The sequence below is a fragment of the Aquarana catesbeiana genome, linkage group LG05 (genome assembly GCF_042186555.1).
Source record: "Aquarana catesbeiana isolate 2022-GZ linkage group LG05, ASM4218655v1, whole genome shotgun sequence".
NCBI lineage: Eukaryota > Metazoa > Chordata > Amphibia > Anura > Ranidae > Aquarana > Aquarana catesbeiana.
In genome coordinates, this window is record NC_133328.1 from 221,855,230 (window position 1) to 221,868,335 (window position 13,106).

Genomic DNA, 13,106 nt, shown 5'->3' on the forward strand with positions numbered 1-13,106 from the left:
TGATAACTCTTCAGCTAACACAGATACCGATTCCTCATCCAATTTTTTACAAATAGACCGCGGAGAACGGTCCACTACTCGGATGCAAACCAGATCTCGCTACAACAGAGAAGGAAGCCACGACAGATATCGCAATACACGAAGCAATCGGGGCCGACCAAGGGAGACTTAGTCCATAATATCTCCAGAAGGGTCCTATCATCGGATGAGGTAGGACTTTTTAACCGTGGTTTATCTTATTGTCCTAAAAATCACTTAGATCCGTTTCAGTTAGATCAAGATCTGTATCGCCTATTTCGTAATATCAGATGGAAAGTCCATTTTCTTCATAAACCATTTGCCCATCATGACATACCTGAAGGGAAGTTAAGTAGTAAAAGTTTGGGACTGGTAATGAAATCCAAATCCGTCCCCCCCACTACTTATGTACCTGTTGAAATGTTTGTACAGGAGGTTACCCGAGATGTGAAACATCTGTTACAACAAGTGGATTTCAAAGATCATGTACCTAACAATTTGTCCCCCCAAGAAAGAGTGACACTGCGGGAATTAACGAAACGGAATGATATTATCTGTAAACCTGCGGATAAAGGGGGTTCGGTCGTCATTATGGACCCTCAAGCTTATGAGAATGAAATTAGGCGACAATTGGATGATGATACAGTATACAAACCTTTACAATCGGATCCCACATGGAGTATTAGAAAGATCTTGGAGAGTATTGTAAAACCAGCATTAAAAGAAGGACTAATCTCACATGACTTATGTGAATTCCTACTACCAACACATACTCGCACTCCGGTTCTATATATACTCCCCAAAATTCATAAGGACAAACACTCCCCACCAGGACGTCCCATTGTGTCAGGGAGTGACTCGATCTTTGTACCCACGGCCAAGCTATTGGATAAAGTATTATCACCCTTGGTAAAGGCCACTCCATCTTACATCAAGGACTCTGGTGACTTTTTGACTAAAATTAGGGACTTACCACCAATTCCTAATGAATCTATTCTGGTCACTTGGGACGTAACGAGTCTATACACCTCGATCCCTCATGGGGCTGGTATTGAAGCAGCGCTAAACCTAATTAAGAACTGTCACGAGTATTCGGAAGCTCAGATAATTTTTTTTGAGAAAATGTTTAGATTAATTTTGTATAATAACTATTTTCTCTTTAAGGATCGGTACTATATGCAGTTGACGGGGGTAGCCATGGGTTCTAATGTTGCCCCGCCATATGCTTGTTCATTTATGCATGATTTTGAGCAAAAACATATTTTTGTGAATAAACTTTTTTTGGAGCATTGCGCCTCTTGGTGGCGCTATATAGATGACATTTTTGTCATATGGCGGGGCAACATCGAATCACTTAAAATGTTTGATGAGATGATTAACAATATTTCACCAAATATTCAGTTCAAAATTCATATTGGCGGAAATTCGGTCCCCTTTTTAGATATACGGGCATATATAAAACAGGGACGGATCGAAACTGACATATATACTAAACCTACAGATAGGAATCAGTTATTGAGATATGACAGCTACCATCCCCCCCATGTCTTTAGTTCTATCATTAGAAGCCAGCTTCTTCGAGTGACGCGAATAGTAAGTGATACCACAGTTAGAAATGAAAGATTAGATGAAATGTGCTGCAGGTTTAAGGAGCGGGGCTATCCAGAAGAGATAATCCGATACGAACTAAATAAAATTTTGAATCCTACTGACATTCCCAATAAGAAGAGATACACAGCCGATAAACCTAGAATTCCATTTGTCTTCCAGTTTAACAGCTATAGTGATAGGATCTTTAATATATTGAGAAAACATTGGACGATACTGAAACGATCTTATCCCCATATAGAGGAGTTTCAATTAACTCCATTGAAGGCATATCGGCGCAATAAAACTTTGCGCGATCTCTTGGTGCGATCCGAATTTAAATCAGAAAGACAGGATGAGAGGAAGATGACTTTCCTTGGTAGTAAAAGAAAAGGCTGTTACCCCTGTCTCAATTGCATTCAATGTAATTTAGTCATTAAAGGGAATAACTTCTCTCACCCCAGGACCAATAAGAAAATAATAATTAATGATTTTTATATCTGTCAGTCTTCGTACGTGATTTATATTCTCACATGCCCCTGTAATCTCCTGTACGTGGGGGAAACAACCCAAAGAATTAAAGACCGTATCGCACAACACCGTAGTACGATTAGACATCCTCAATCAAGTTTACCTGTATCGCGTCACTTCGCAGAAATGGGCCATAAAGACACTGATTTACGTTTTATGGTTCTAGAGGGAATTCCCCAAGACAAAAGAGGGGGTGATAGGATTTTGAAATTAAAAAAACGTGAAGTTTGGTGGATTAACAAATTACAGTCCCTACACCCGGATGGTATGAATAGGGACTATGATTTGTTTCTGTTTGTTTAAAAAGAATGTTTAAAAAGAATTTTTAGTGCGAGATTGAATAGAAGGTATGACTATCTTTGAATATGTTATATTTTCCTTAGATTGACTACAAGGCTTCCGTTGGAAATGCTAGATAGTGGAACATTGACCGGAATCCATGAAAGAACTCTGAGACATATATAAGAATAATAACATATATGTATTCTTCATCAATATTTGCAAAACACTTAGCATATTAAATGAAAGATTATAATTGGTTCATAAATGATATGATGATGTTATTTGGGATATAAGATGATGAACCTGTTCTGTAAATTATCCCCTTTGGGGAATTTAGGATGGTTTTGGGGTAGTAAGTTTTTTATTTGGTAAGGTGAAACTTTGGAATGCTTCTAGGTGTTTTGTATAAAGTAATTAGTTAATTGACACAGGTGTGTTTCAGACTGGGTGTGGATAAAGGAACACAGTGAGGTTTTGCTTTTCACACACAGCCTGAAAAGCCTGACGAAGAGCGAGTGGCGCTCGGAACTGTACAGTGGCTTGCTTGTATTTTGCAATATTCTATGGATTAACTTTTCAGTAAAGGACACTTATTTTGGCATCAAGCATCGTTCCATGAGTTTTTCTATTATTTATGGTGGAAGTTTGGGAGTCCACCCTGACGGTGCTTTGGTTTAACAAAGATATCAAGACAAGAGGGTAACCCACCTGATGTTCATTTATATATATATATATATATATATATATATATATATATATATATATATATATATATATATATATATATATAAACACTAACTGCTAGATACCATACCATGCAAAGACCAACTGCTAGATGTATAAATATTGTGGAGCGGTCATTGCAATATACATAGCACAGCTCAAGTATATTGCGATAAAATTGCACAAATGGGTAAAGATCTACAGGTGGCATAGTGTAGTCAGAGTAAGGTCCCGCAATTAACTCCCCTTAACCTTTTTTCTAATTATCTGTATGGATGGGAAGACATAAAAAACAGAACTATGCAAAGCAACCCAATAGAGTAGGCTCGAGCAAAGAGAAAAAAAAAATGGGGGTGGTAGAACTTCCTTCACTCAGCGTCCCTTCTGCTCCTCTAAGGGAGCACTAGACTCAGATCATTGCAAAATACTGTAGATTTGTACTCCGCAGAAAACGTCAAATGCTTTTTTTTTTTATGGTGTGCCCAAACAAATTTTATTTTTATAAATGTAAAAGACAGTGACTCAAGGGTTACTCTGAAAGTGGATTTATCCAAAAGTAGAAACTTCAAACTGTCTCCTTTTCCTGCTCAATGGACCTATTTGACTTCATTCTTGTCCAAGCACACTAGTACACCAACCTACCCAACCTCATGTGATGTAAACTAGACTCAAGGTAAGCCTATCACCGTTGTCCTCAAGCCACTCCCACACCTCCCAAAAGCTCCCCAAAAAACAGGCATTGTAACTGACCTAGAGAAATTGTCAGGTCACCTGGGACCAGGTGACAGATGCACTCTGTAGGAGTCGGAAGTGCACCGCTAAGGTAGTGGACCCTAGGACTGACTGCTGCGGATTGAACCCTGGAAGGTTTAGGAAGCAGGTCTACAGGATAACTAACATGGATCCCAGTGGGAGCTACAGCATAGATTCCCCAGGGCACGGAGTCTAAGAGCCAGTGGGTGTTCACCAGAGCCTCTAGTGGTGAGGATGGGCTGCGCTGCAGTCTGGCTCCAGGTCGCAGCCCCCAGGGTCTCACAGCTCACGCTCACCGTAGACTACAGGAGAAGAGGAAGGAGGCAGCAGGCTGGAATGACAGGGAAGTAAGGGGTAAGCCAAAGGTCAGGGTAACAAGCAGACAGGGAGAGTCGAGAACAGACCAAAGTCGGTAACAGGAATCAGACGTAAGAAACACAGCAAGTACACACAGAGGCTAACACACAATGGTTGATCAGGACTGCTGGCTTGCAGTGCACAGGTTAATATAGGGTTCCCTGATAGGGCCTGGGGTGGGGCCATGCTTAGAGGAGAGGTTATAAAACCAGTCAGGTGAGAGGCAGCTGGTCTTTAGACATGAACACATGGAGACAGGTAAGCTGACAGAGAAAACTCTATTGCATAACCATGACAAAGAAATATGATTGTGCTCTGTGACTGTTATCATCATGGCTTACATAACTTTTATAGTGGGTGCAGGAAGAATGCATTGCGCTACAAAAAAATCAGCAATAGAATACAGAATACTTTATTAATCCCAAATGGAAATTGGGAAATTGTTACAACACAGACACACATAACAAAGGCAGCACAAGATCACAACAATAACTGAACAAGATACAAAAACACAACAAAATTATCAATAACAGCCATTAGCACCAAATAAACAAAATTAAAACTACACTACAAATAAAACATCCATACAATTAAAATAAAACATAGAATAAATAACACAGATTAAAATAACAGCCAGACTACCAAATACAAATAATATGTGAAATGATAGTGCAGCGCTGATGATATATATGCTACACATATGCTGGAACAGAACCCATATCTGGGAGCAAAAATGTGCTGCAAATATAGTGATAAATAACACAATCAAAAGAATGAGGTGTTATGAAAGAAACTCTCACAAATAAACCAATTGTAGTGATTGGTGACACGAAAAACTATATAAAAAGTAAATCATGTGTAATAAAAAAATGAATGAAGTGATCCGCAATAATATGTGAATCTAAATCCAAATATTAGGAGTGAAGTGACACATGTATGAAATGGTCAATGTGAACAAAGTCATTCAAATATTACATCTGACGACAAACAAAAGATAAATAATAAGTAGCATGAATCTACAAAACATAGACTAGTAATATGGAATGAATATTAAATACCAACAGAGGTACACAAAGCTGGAAATAAGATACAACAATTTAAGGTGTACCTATGACCAAAAACCAGGTTGTATGTGATAACAACAAACAGTGAAATCAGTGCACAAGGTGGTCAATAATAATATGACCCTGAATACTGTTGACATACAGGGGAGTATGAAAGGAACCACCCTAGATTCAGGGCAATTAAAAGTCAATGCTGGTAGGAAATTCAAGTTCAAGCAAATGAAAACTGGCTGATAAATATATGCGTTATGGGCAAATAGATCAATATATGCTGAGATCAAACTGAAGCCCCAAACAATACGATCAGCATCCAAGAATAGATGTAAAACAGATGTGGTACTCTTACCGGAGGTGGTGGACTCACAAACCGTTGGCGGTGAGTCAAACGAGCTTGTACCGGAATAAACCGAATTAAAGATGGTGCAGATGGAGTCTTGACCGATATGATGAATAGACTTCTCCAAAAATCGAAGGCCAATAATAACAGGTCAGTATTCACAGGCTTTTACTCACCACCAGGATACTGTAAATCTGGGTGGGACTCACACCAACCAACAATAGGCATGATTGTACACAGCGGTCATCATCTTTAGTCCTCTCCGTGGTGGTAATGATGTTACAAAATGAAAAAAAGAGAAAGCCTCCACATAGTGTAAGTCCAAAAGTAGGAAAATGTATTTAAAAATGAATCTAAACACCTGAACAAAGGGGTGTTATAATAAAAAAAGGTATAATAACAAATAAAAAGCACAATGAATCGTAGCTCAGCAAGCAAAACAACCCTGCGTGTTTCGTCTTAAGAGACTTCAACTGGGGTAATACACCAGTTTCTCTAACACCACCCCAAATAATAGCAAAACAAAACCAACATACTATAAAAACAACACAAAATCCTGATCGTAAGCCAGAATTAGATCTTCACTTCCAGCCCTCCCAGAGAAGAATTATATACCTTGATCGCCACTGGCAAAAATGATTTCCTGTGTTGCTCTGTGGTGCATTGTGGGTGCAACAATCTGTCACTGATGGTACTCCGCAGACTGATCAGCGTATTGTGGAATGGGTAGGAGGAGTTGTCCAAGATTGAACATAACTTGAACAACATTCTCCTCCCCAACACTGTTCTAAAAGACTCCAATTTTAATCCAACAACATTACTGGCCTTGCAAATCAGTTTGTTGAGTCTGTCGGTGTAAGCCTGCTTCCCCAGCATGCCACTGCATACAGGAGAGTGCTGGCCACCAAAAAATCTTCAGCATCTTCCAGCAGATTATTAAAGGACAATTCAATTTATCTTAGAAAATCAATGCAGTTGTAAGACCATTGTACAAGTTATGATTAAAAGCAAACCAAAGAGCAAGTTGATCTTATTGATTTCATTTGTCTTCTTGAATTCACATTAATGCAAACAGCATTTCCATTTATAGCATTTAACATTCATCAATACCAATTTACTGAAAACTGAAATCTAAAGTAAATGTGTTCGTTAGCAGCAGTAGATGGCTGTACAATCAGATTAAAATTCATATAATTTATCCCTCCCTGCATGTTCCAAGTCACTTCAAGTATATGGCCCAGAGCAGAAGTTAAACTGGGAGGAGGGCCAGCATGATGGGGGTGGGCAGTGAGGCCGAGTGAATAAGGGGAATTATTTGAAAAAAGGGGGGTATTCACTTACTTGATTGGGTCCTGAAGGGATGGGGGGTGTCCTGCAGGGTGTGGAGGGAGGAGGTGTTCAGTTGGAGAGTAGTCGGAGCTTCTCACAGGGTAAGGAAGATGTCTCCCACCCACCCTCCCTAGTTGATGGGTTTGGGGATATGTGTCGACGATTAATAAGGGTGTGGTTGGTTCTATGGTAGGATGTGTACGGGGTTTAGATTTTGCCTGACTGTTCAATTTGTGGGTTCTTTTGTTACTTGTCATTGCAGCAGTGGGTGGTCTATTGGGTCTTTGAAGGCCGTGCTGGAAAAAATACTGGAGAATTAGGGGGGCTGGGCCCATCTGGAGGTATGGGTGTCCCTACCCTTCATAATAATACAATGGTAACATTGGGGGTTTTCAAGTTGGTTGTATCTGGTAGTAAGTAAGTGGTACTTGTCCCCGAGTGGGTGTAAGTTGCAGCTGGGGGCCTTTGATGGGTGACAGATACAACTAGTTGGTAAAAAGAAAATAGGCCTTCAAAGATCTTTAGACCGGGCAAGATTAGAATGAGGTTTTTTGTTAATGGGTTATGTATTGTATGTAGTTATGCATTCCCTGTTTATAGAATTTTTGTATTGCAATTGTTTGAAAGAATAAAACAAAGGCTGCTATGGCCATTCGACTCCAAAAATTACTGTGTCGTCTGGTTAATTTGGAAGGGGAAGGAAGTGGTCAATTGTTACTGTTATAGGTAGCCGGAGCCTCAGCAATCTGCACATCCATCCGTCATGCAATAAAATGTTTTGGAATGCTGCATTTATTTACAGATTCAATCGAAATTTAGTCATTTAAACCTCAAAACATTTCAATTGCTTTCTCAAATATTACATACAGGGTACATCACAATGTATCATGCCTAAATGAGAAAATCTATATAATGGATTCTGTCATTGTACTGTATTTGTGATATTTTATTTTGCTAGACACAAGTGCTTCGATAGTAAGTAGAGATAAACACCCTCTTGTTACATAACTAACAGACTGTTGATTGTGCATTTAAGTATGGTAAATTGTACATTAAAGTACTTGATGCTAATTAAAGCTCTTATACACAAGGAAATCTGAGCTTAAACACCCTGGTTCTCCACTTTAAAGAGAAACACAGATTGACCCACATGCTTGGCAACTCAACATAAATGCAGACATGTTACATGTTTAATTGTAGTCATTTGTACATATCCAAAAGAAAAAAAAACACTTTGATGTTCTTAAGATAATATATTTAATGGCACTGTTACAGTTAGAGAGTATATATTATATATTTACAATCTATGTTAATGCAATTGTAATATTGCATACATGAGTGAGAAACCATACAAGTATGTGAGGACAAATAATTGCATGATCATATTTATAACCATCACAGAGTCATCATGCAAAACCCGATACAATTAAACTTTGTGAAAGATTCAGGCATCACGTGATAATTGGACTGTGTAGGGAAGAATACTACATATTACTGTACATACAAATATTCGTTAAGAACATGTAATTTTTTGTGCTTTAATGTTATAATACTCCTGTGTACAACCATTAGTCCCTAGTATATCTATAGCCAAAACACTTTTAAGTTTTCTGTTTTAAAAGTTTTAATTATTTTTCAAAAGAAAGTAGGTTTAAAATACAAAGCCTAATGGTCTATGGCATAACAATTTAAACAATTTCAGTACAAAAGGGTAATCAAAATAACATCTGTCACAATATATGTAACTACTACATATCTTCCCTGAGTAAATTTAAATTGAAATGCTCAGCCATTAGGAAGACCAGCTTACTATCCAGATCGACTCCAATTTATTTTCTTTGTCGCATACATGAAAAAATTCAAATTTTTGCCAATAAAATTACATAAACCCCCAGAACACTATATATTTTCTGAAAGCAGAGGCCCTGTAGAATAAAAAGGTGATCATTACAAATTTTAGTTTCACATGATATTTGCGCAACTGTTTATTAAATACCAATTTTCCAGAAAAAATATAATAAAATTAATTTTAGTGCAAAATCACACCATATAATACCCATTTTTGGTAAAATATAAAAGATGAGGTTGCATTGAATAAATAGATAGCTAACATTTCATGTTTTAAAATTGGCAAAAACGATGGTGCCCAAAAATCACCATAGGTGACGTTTTAAAAGCCATTACAGCTACTCAATTTAGAGTTAACTAGGAGCTCTTGTGCTAGAATTATTGTTCTCACTCTGACATTCGTGGCGATATGTCACATGTGTGGTGCGACCACCGTTTACATACACGTACACACTCTGGGCTTGCGTCTGCGCAGGTGTGTGGGGCAATGGGGGTTTTGGCAAAAAAAATTTCCATTTTAATATATTTTATCATTTAATTTTTTTTTTACTTTTTTTATTTTCTTTTATTTTTTATTTTTATGTGATTGCTTTCACAAGGGGTTAATAAACCCCTGTGGTGACAGGTGCTCTTTTTGGAGACATTAGGGGTCTAATAGACCCCTTATGTCTCCCCTGCCCTTCACACCATCTAACCGAGCACAGATCGGCTTGGTTAGATGTGTCTCCTGGCTGTACTTGCCAGGAAAGTGTGCATATGAAACCGGAAGTAACATTACTTCCAGTTTCATTGTTTGCATGGATTTGCCTCGGTCTCACCGCAGTTTCTCTCCCCCCGCCGGCAGATGTGTTCCCGGGTAAGCACAGGACAGCCCGGGAACCATGGGAGGAAGGGGGCCGCCGGCAGGAAGGGGGGCACCACGCAGCTGGCTGTGTGAAAGTGGTCGGCATGTGCACATACTTCTCCGCCAAAACTTGAAAACAAATCGGTGGTTTGAAACACCAATTATCTCAATATTGTTGTAAGCTTCTATGTATCTATTTTTGACTTCAGCTATCAGCTTGTGATCAAAGGTTCATTCTTTGGTCGTACATAGTACTACATAAGAGCTGAACTAGTTAATAGCGTAGGATCCAATAAACAAAATACGGCAAATGGCAAAATACAAAAGACTGAGAGAGTATGGATCATTGCTCGTAAAGATCAAATGTATAGCCAATGTATAGCGGCCACTCTCATTGGGAATCTCCAAGCGCTTCAACACTGAGGTACTTTACAATACTAGTCTAGGTTAGCCATAGTGCAATATCAAAACACATTTAGAAACAAAAACAGAAAGGGGGAAAGATGAACATGAAAGATAAAGAAGTAGAAAAAGTGGGAGGAGGAAGGGAGGCAAGAAAAGAAAGAAAAAGAGAAAGAATTTGCCCATCCGGGGATATTGTACCATTCAATAAAGCATCCGCTTTCAGGCTTCTGGAACCTGTAAATAAGAAAGCCAGGGTCCCCAGAATCTGTCAAAAATGCGTTGTTTATCCCTTGGAGCACTCACAATCTTTTTGTGTCAAATCAAATCTTTATATATATCATTATTTTTTTTTTCTACTGCAAAAAAAAGTTTTATTCAGATATGTGGAAGTTTTTGTATGATATAAATTTCAGTGTGAATTTCACATTTCAGCCAGCTAGTCTGTCTGATTTTTGGACTCCTGTTCTAATACCTACAGACTTTTTCAATTTGCTGATTGTTAACATCACATGTATCTGTAAGCTGTTTGTGTGTATATATGTCCACATTTATGTTCAGCAATTTAGCTATGATTAAGCACCAGTTCAGCTGTGAAACACATTAGTTGTGCCTGTAGCTCACCACCCTATCCTGTTGACTTCCTGTTTTTATCTTATGGAATAAAAGTGATTGCATTGGAGTGTGACCATCCAGCTTTGTTTTTTTTGTTTCAGGGCTAGATCAACCACTGGACTCTTCCAAGCTGTAGCTATAGCTATCTTTGCTGCCAAAAATATAAAATAAACGAATGTCTGCAGATGACGTGGAATATCATCCACTGGCTTATTCAATAAAGCAATCTGGGCATCCTTGAGTACCAGAGAGTACCCAAGTACCATCTAGAGTTGACTTTAGAGCTTGCATCAGTTAGAGCGACATTCAGGATTCCCTTGTGGATACGGGTAGTCTGGGTAAGCCAGTTCCATGCCTACGACCTTTTCCCATGCTAATTGATAGGACAGTTAAGTGGAGGAAGAAACAAATAATTTGTATAACATGGAGATGCATCCACATTGTAAAGTTAACTGCATACATTTGTTTTCAAACACCATAGCAAGATCTAAGCTCTTTTTCTGCAGAGTACGCAGGAAATGACTGATTTGTTGTAATCAAACTCTCAACAGGAGGCATCTCCTATTGTTGCACAAAGTATGTAGCGGGGTGTATGCCCTTGCTTGTGATCATAAAATTGTCCAATGCGATATAGACTCTTATTCACTCTTTTAAGTTTTGTAGATTTTTCTATTGCTGTCGGTGTCCCCAGTGGTGACATTTACCCCTCTATTTTGTTTACTGTTGTCACCTGGCTAGAAAGTGATGAGAAACCTAAAATGTTATGCTTTTTCTCTGAACAGAAGGTGGAGGGAATCTCCCAATGATGACACCTGAGGACACCTGTTCTGATGAAAACTTAGAAGATTTGCTCTCTTTTTGGACAGATTTCCAGACACTCATGATATAAGAGGATACTCTTGATATAAGGGGGACTCTGATGGGGAATCCTGCTGCACTTTATATGTTTTTATATTTGTTACTTACTCCCCCTGATACCTGCACACGTGTTGTACATTACATAGTCCTGACCAAAGTTTTTGTCCCAACAGTTGCTGGTTTTATTAAAGCTCTTCTTTAGGTATGCTCAGACAGACAAAATTATATCTTTCTGTGCACAGAAAAGTATATGTAATAGAAACGTTTAATAAAATTGTAAAACAGTTAACCCTGAGACTGTCACTTGTAACTAATAAAGAGTATTTTGTGGGTACAAGGGTTGTGGTATATATGTGCACTTTATACAAGATTAGACACAGATTATGTTTAATTATCCCCCTTTAAGCCCCTCCCACTGTTGGTAAATGGTGGGCTCAGCCAGATTTTGCCTAACGTATTTTCTCATTGTATGCCAGGGTGGCCCAGGTCTTTAAATATCCTAGGCAACCTGAGAAAAAAAACACCTGCGCAAAAGAGTGATGCCCTGGTGAAAGGTAAGTAAGGATGCATCCACGGCACGGCATGGAGATATGGCCTCAAGCCTTGATGACCTCTTGGACTGGGGACAACCTGAAATCACTTAAAAAAAATAAAATAAAAGAGGGCACACCGGTCTAGTGCATTATCCCATGGTATTTATTAAGAGAATAATAATCATAAATTGTACTCACAAACATAAAGATTAAAATCGCTAATCGAGCTACTCAACCAAAGCCCTGTAGTCCTGGCTAGAACAAGCTCCAAAGCACAGGAGGTGCTCTCTAGGGTCCTAGATTTCTGACACGTTTTGAAAGCTATACTTTCTTCCTCAGAGCTCTGAGGAGAGGTTGCCAGCCCCTCCTGACAGTCCAGCTGAAGATCCTGCCTGTCTCATAGAGGTCCCAGCTGTGCATAGATGGCAGGCCTATTCTGCTGCTAATTTGGTGAGAGCTGGAAGAGGGGTTTCACTGAAGATCCATTCTGGGGGCTCTACTGAGGAAACTGTCTCCCTGATCTGGAGGGAGACATCCAAGCCCTGGTAGAGAGGGATCCTAGTGACTGTTGCTGCTGTTAACCCCTAGTGCAATAAGTTAAGGGTTGCGTGGTCTAGAACATTGCTAGTGGTGTCCCAGTGCTGTCTAATTTATGTCCTACTGCTCAAATGACTGTGTTAGGAAGTAGCTGCAAAGGGAAGGGTGTCCTCACATTCCTTTTTAGTGTTCTGGAGTATCCCACAGATTACCTAAGCCTCATTCAAAATAACCTGCAATCAGGTTTAAAAAAAAGGCAACCCCAAGACTGTTTTCTGAGCCAGAGGAGTGCATGTTGATGTTTGCCTGGCTGCCACTGCACAAAGGGAAAATAACCTGGGACACAATTTGGTGGCCCTTGCGGGAGTGAGCGCTACATGTATATGGATGATGGCACTGTATTTATTTTTCATTTTTTTTAAAGTTTCTCTTTTATCATTGAAACATCAGGGAAAGCAGGGAAACATCTGTGGAAGGAGATTCTAGTC

At 39.0% G+C, this 13,106-nt stretch overlaps 1 long non-coding RNA gene across 1 annotated transcript in view; it reads left to right on the forward strand.

Annotated features, from left to right (window-relative positions):
- The window catches only part of LOC141145854 (uncharacterized), an 80,322-nt gene extending 68,407 nt beyond the window's left edge, over nt 1-11,915 (forward strand). The window contains exon 4 of the long non-coding RNA XR_012244674.1: nt 11,473-11,915. This is a non-coding gene — a long non-coding RNA (uncharacterized lncRNA). The remainder of the gene's footprint in view (nt 1-11,472) is intronic.
- The last annotated feature ends 1,191 nt before the right edge of the window (nt 11,916-13,106 follow it).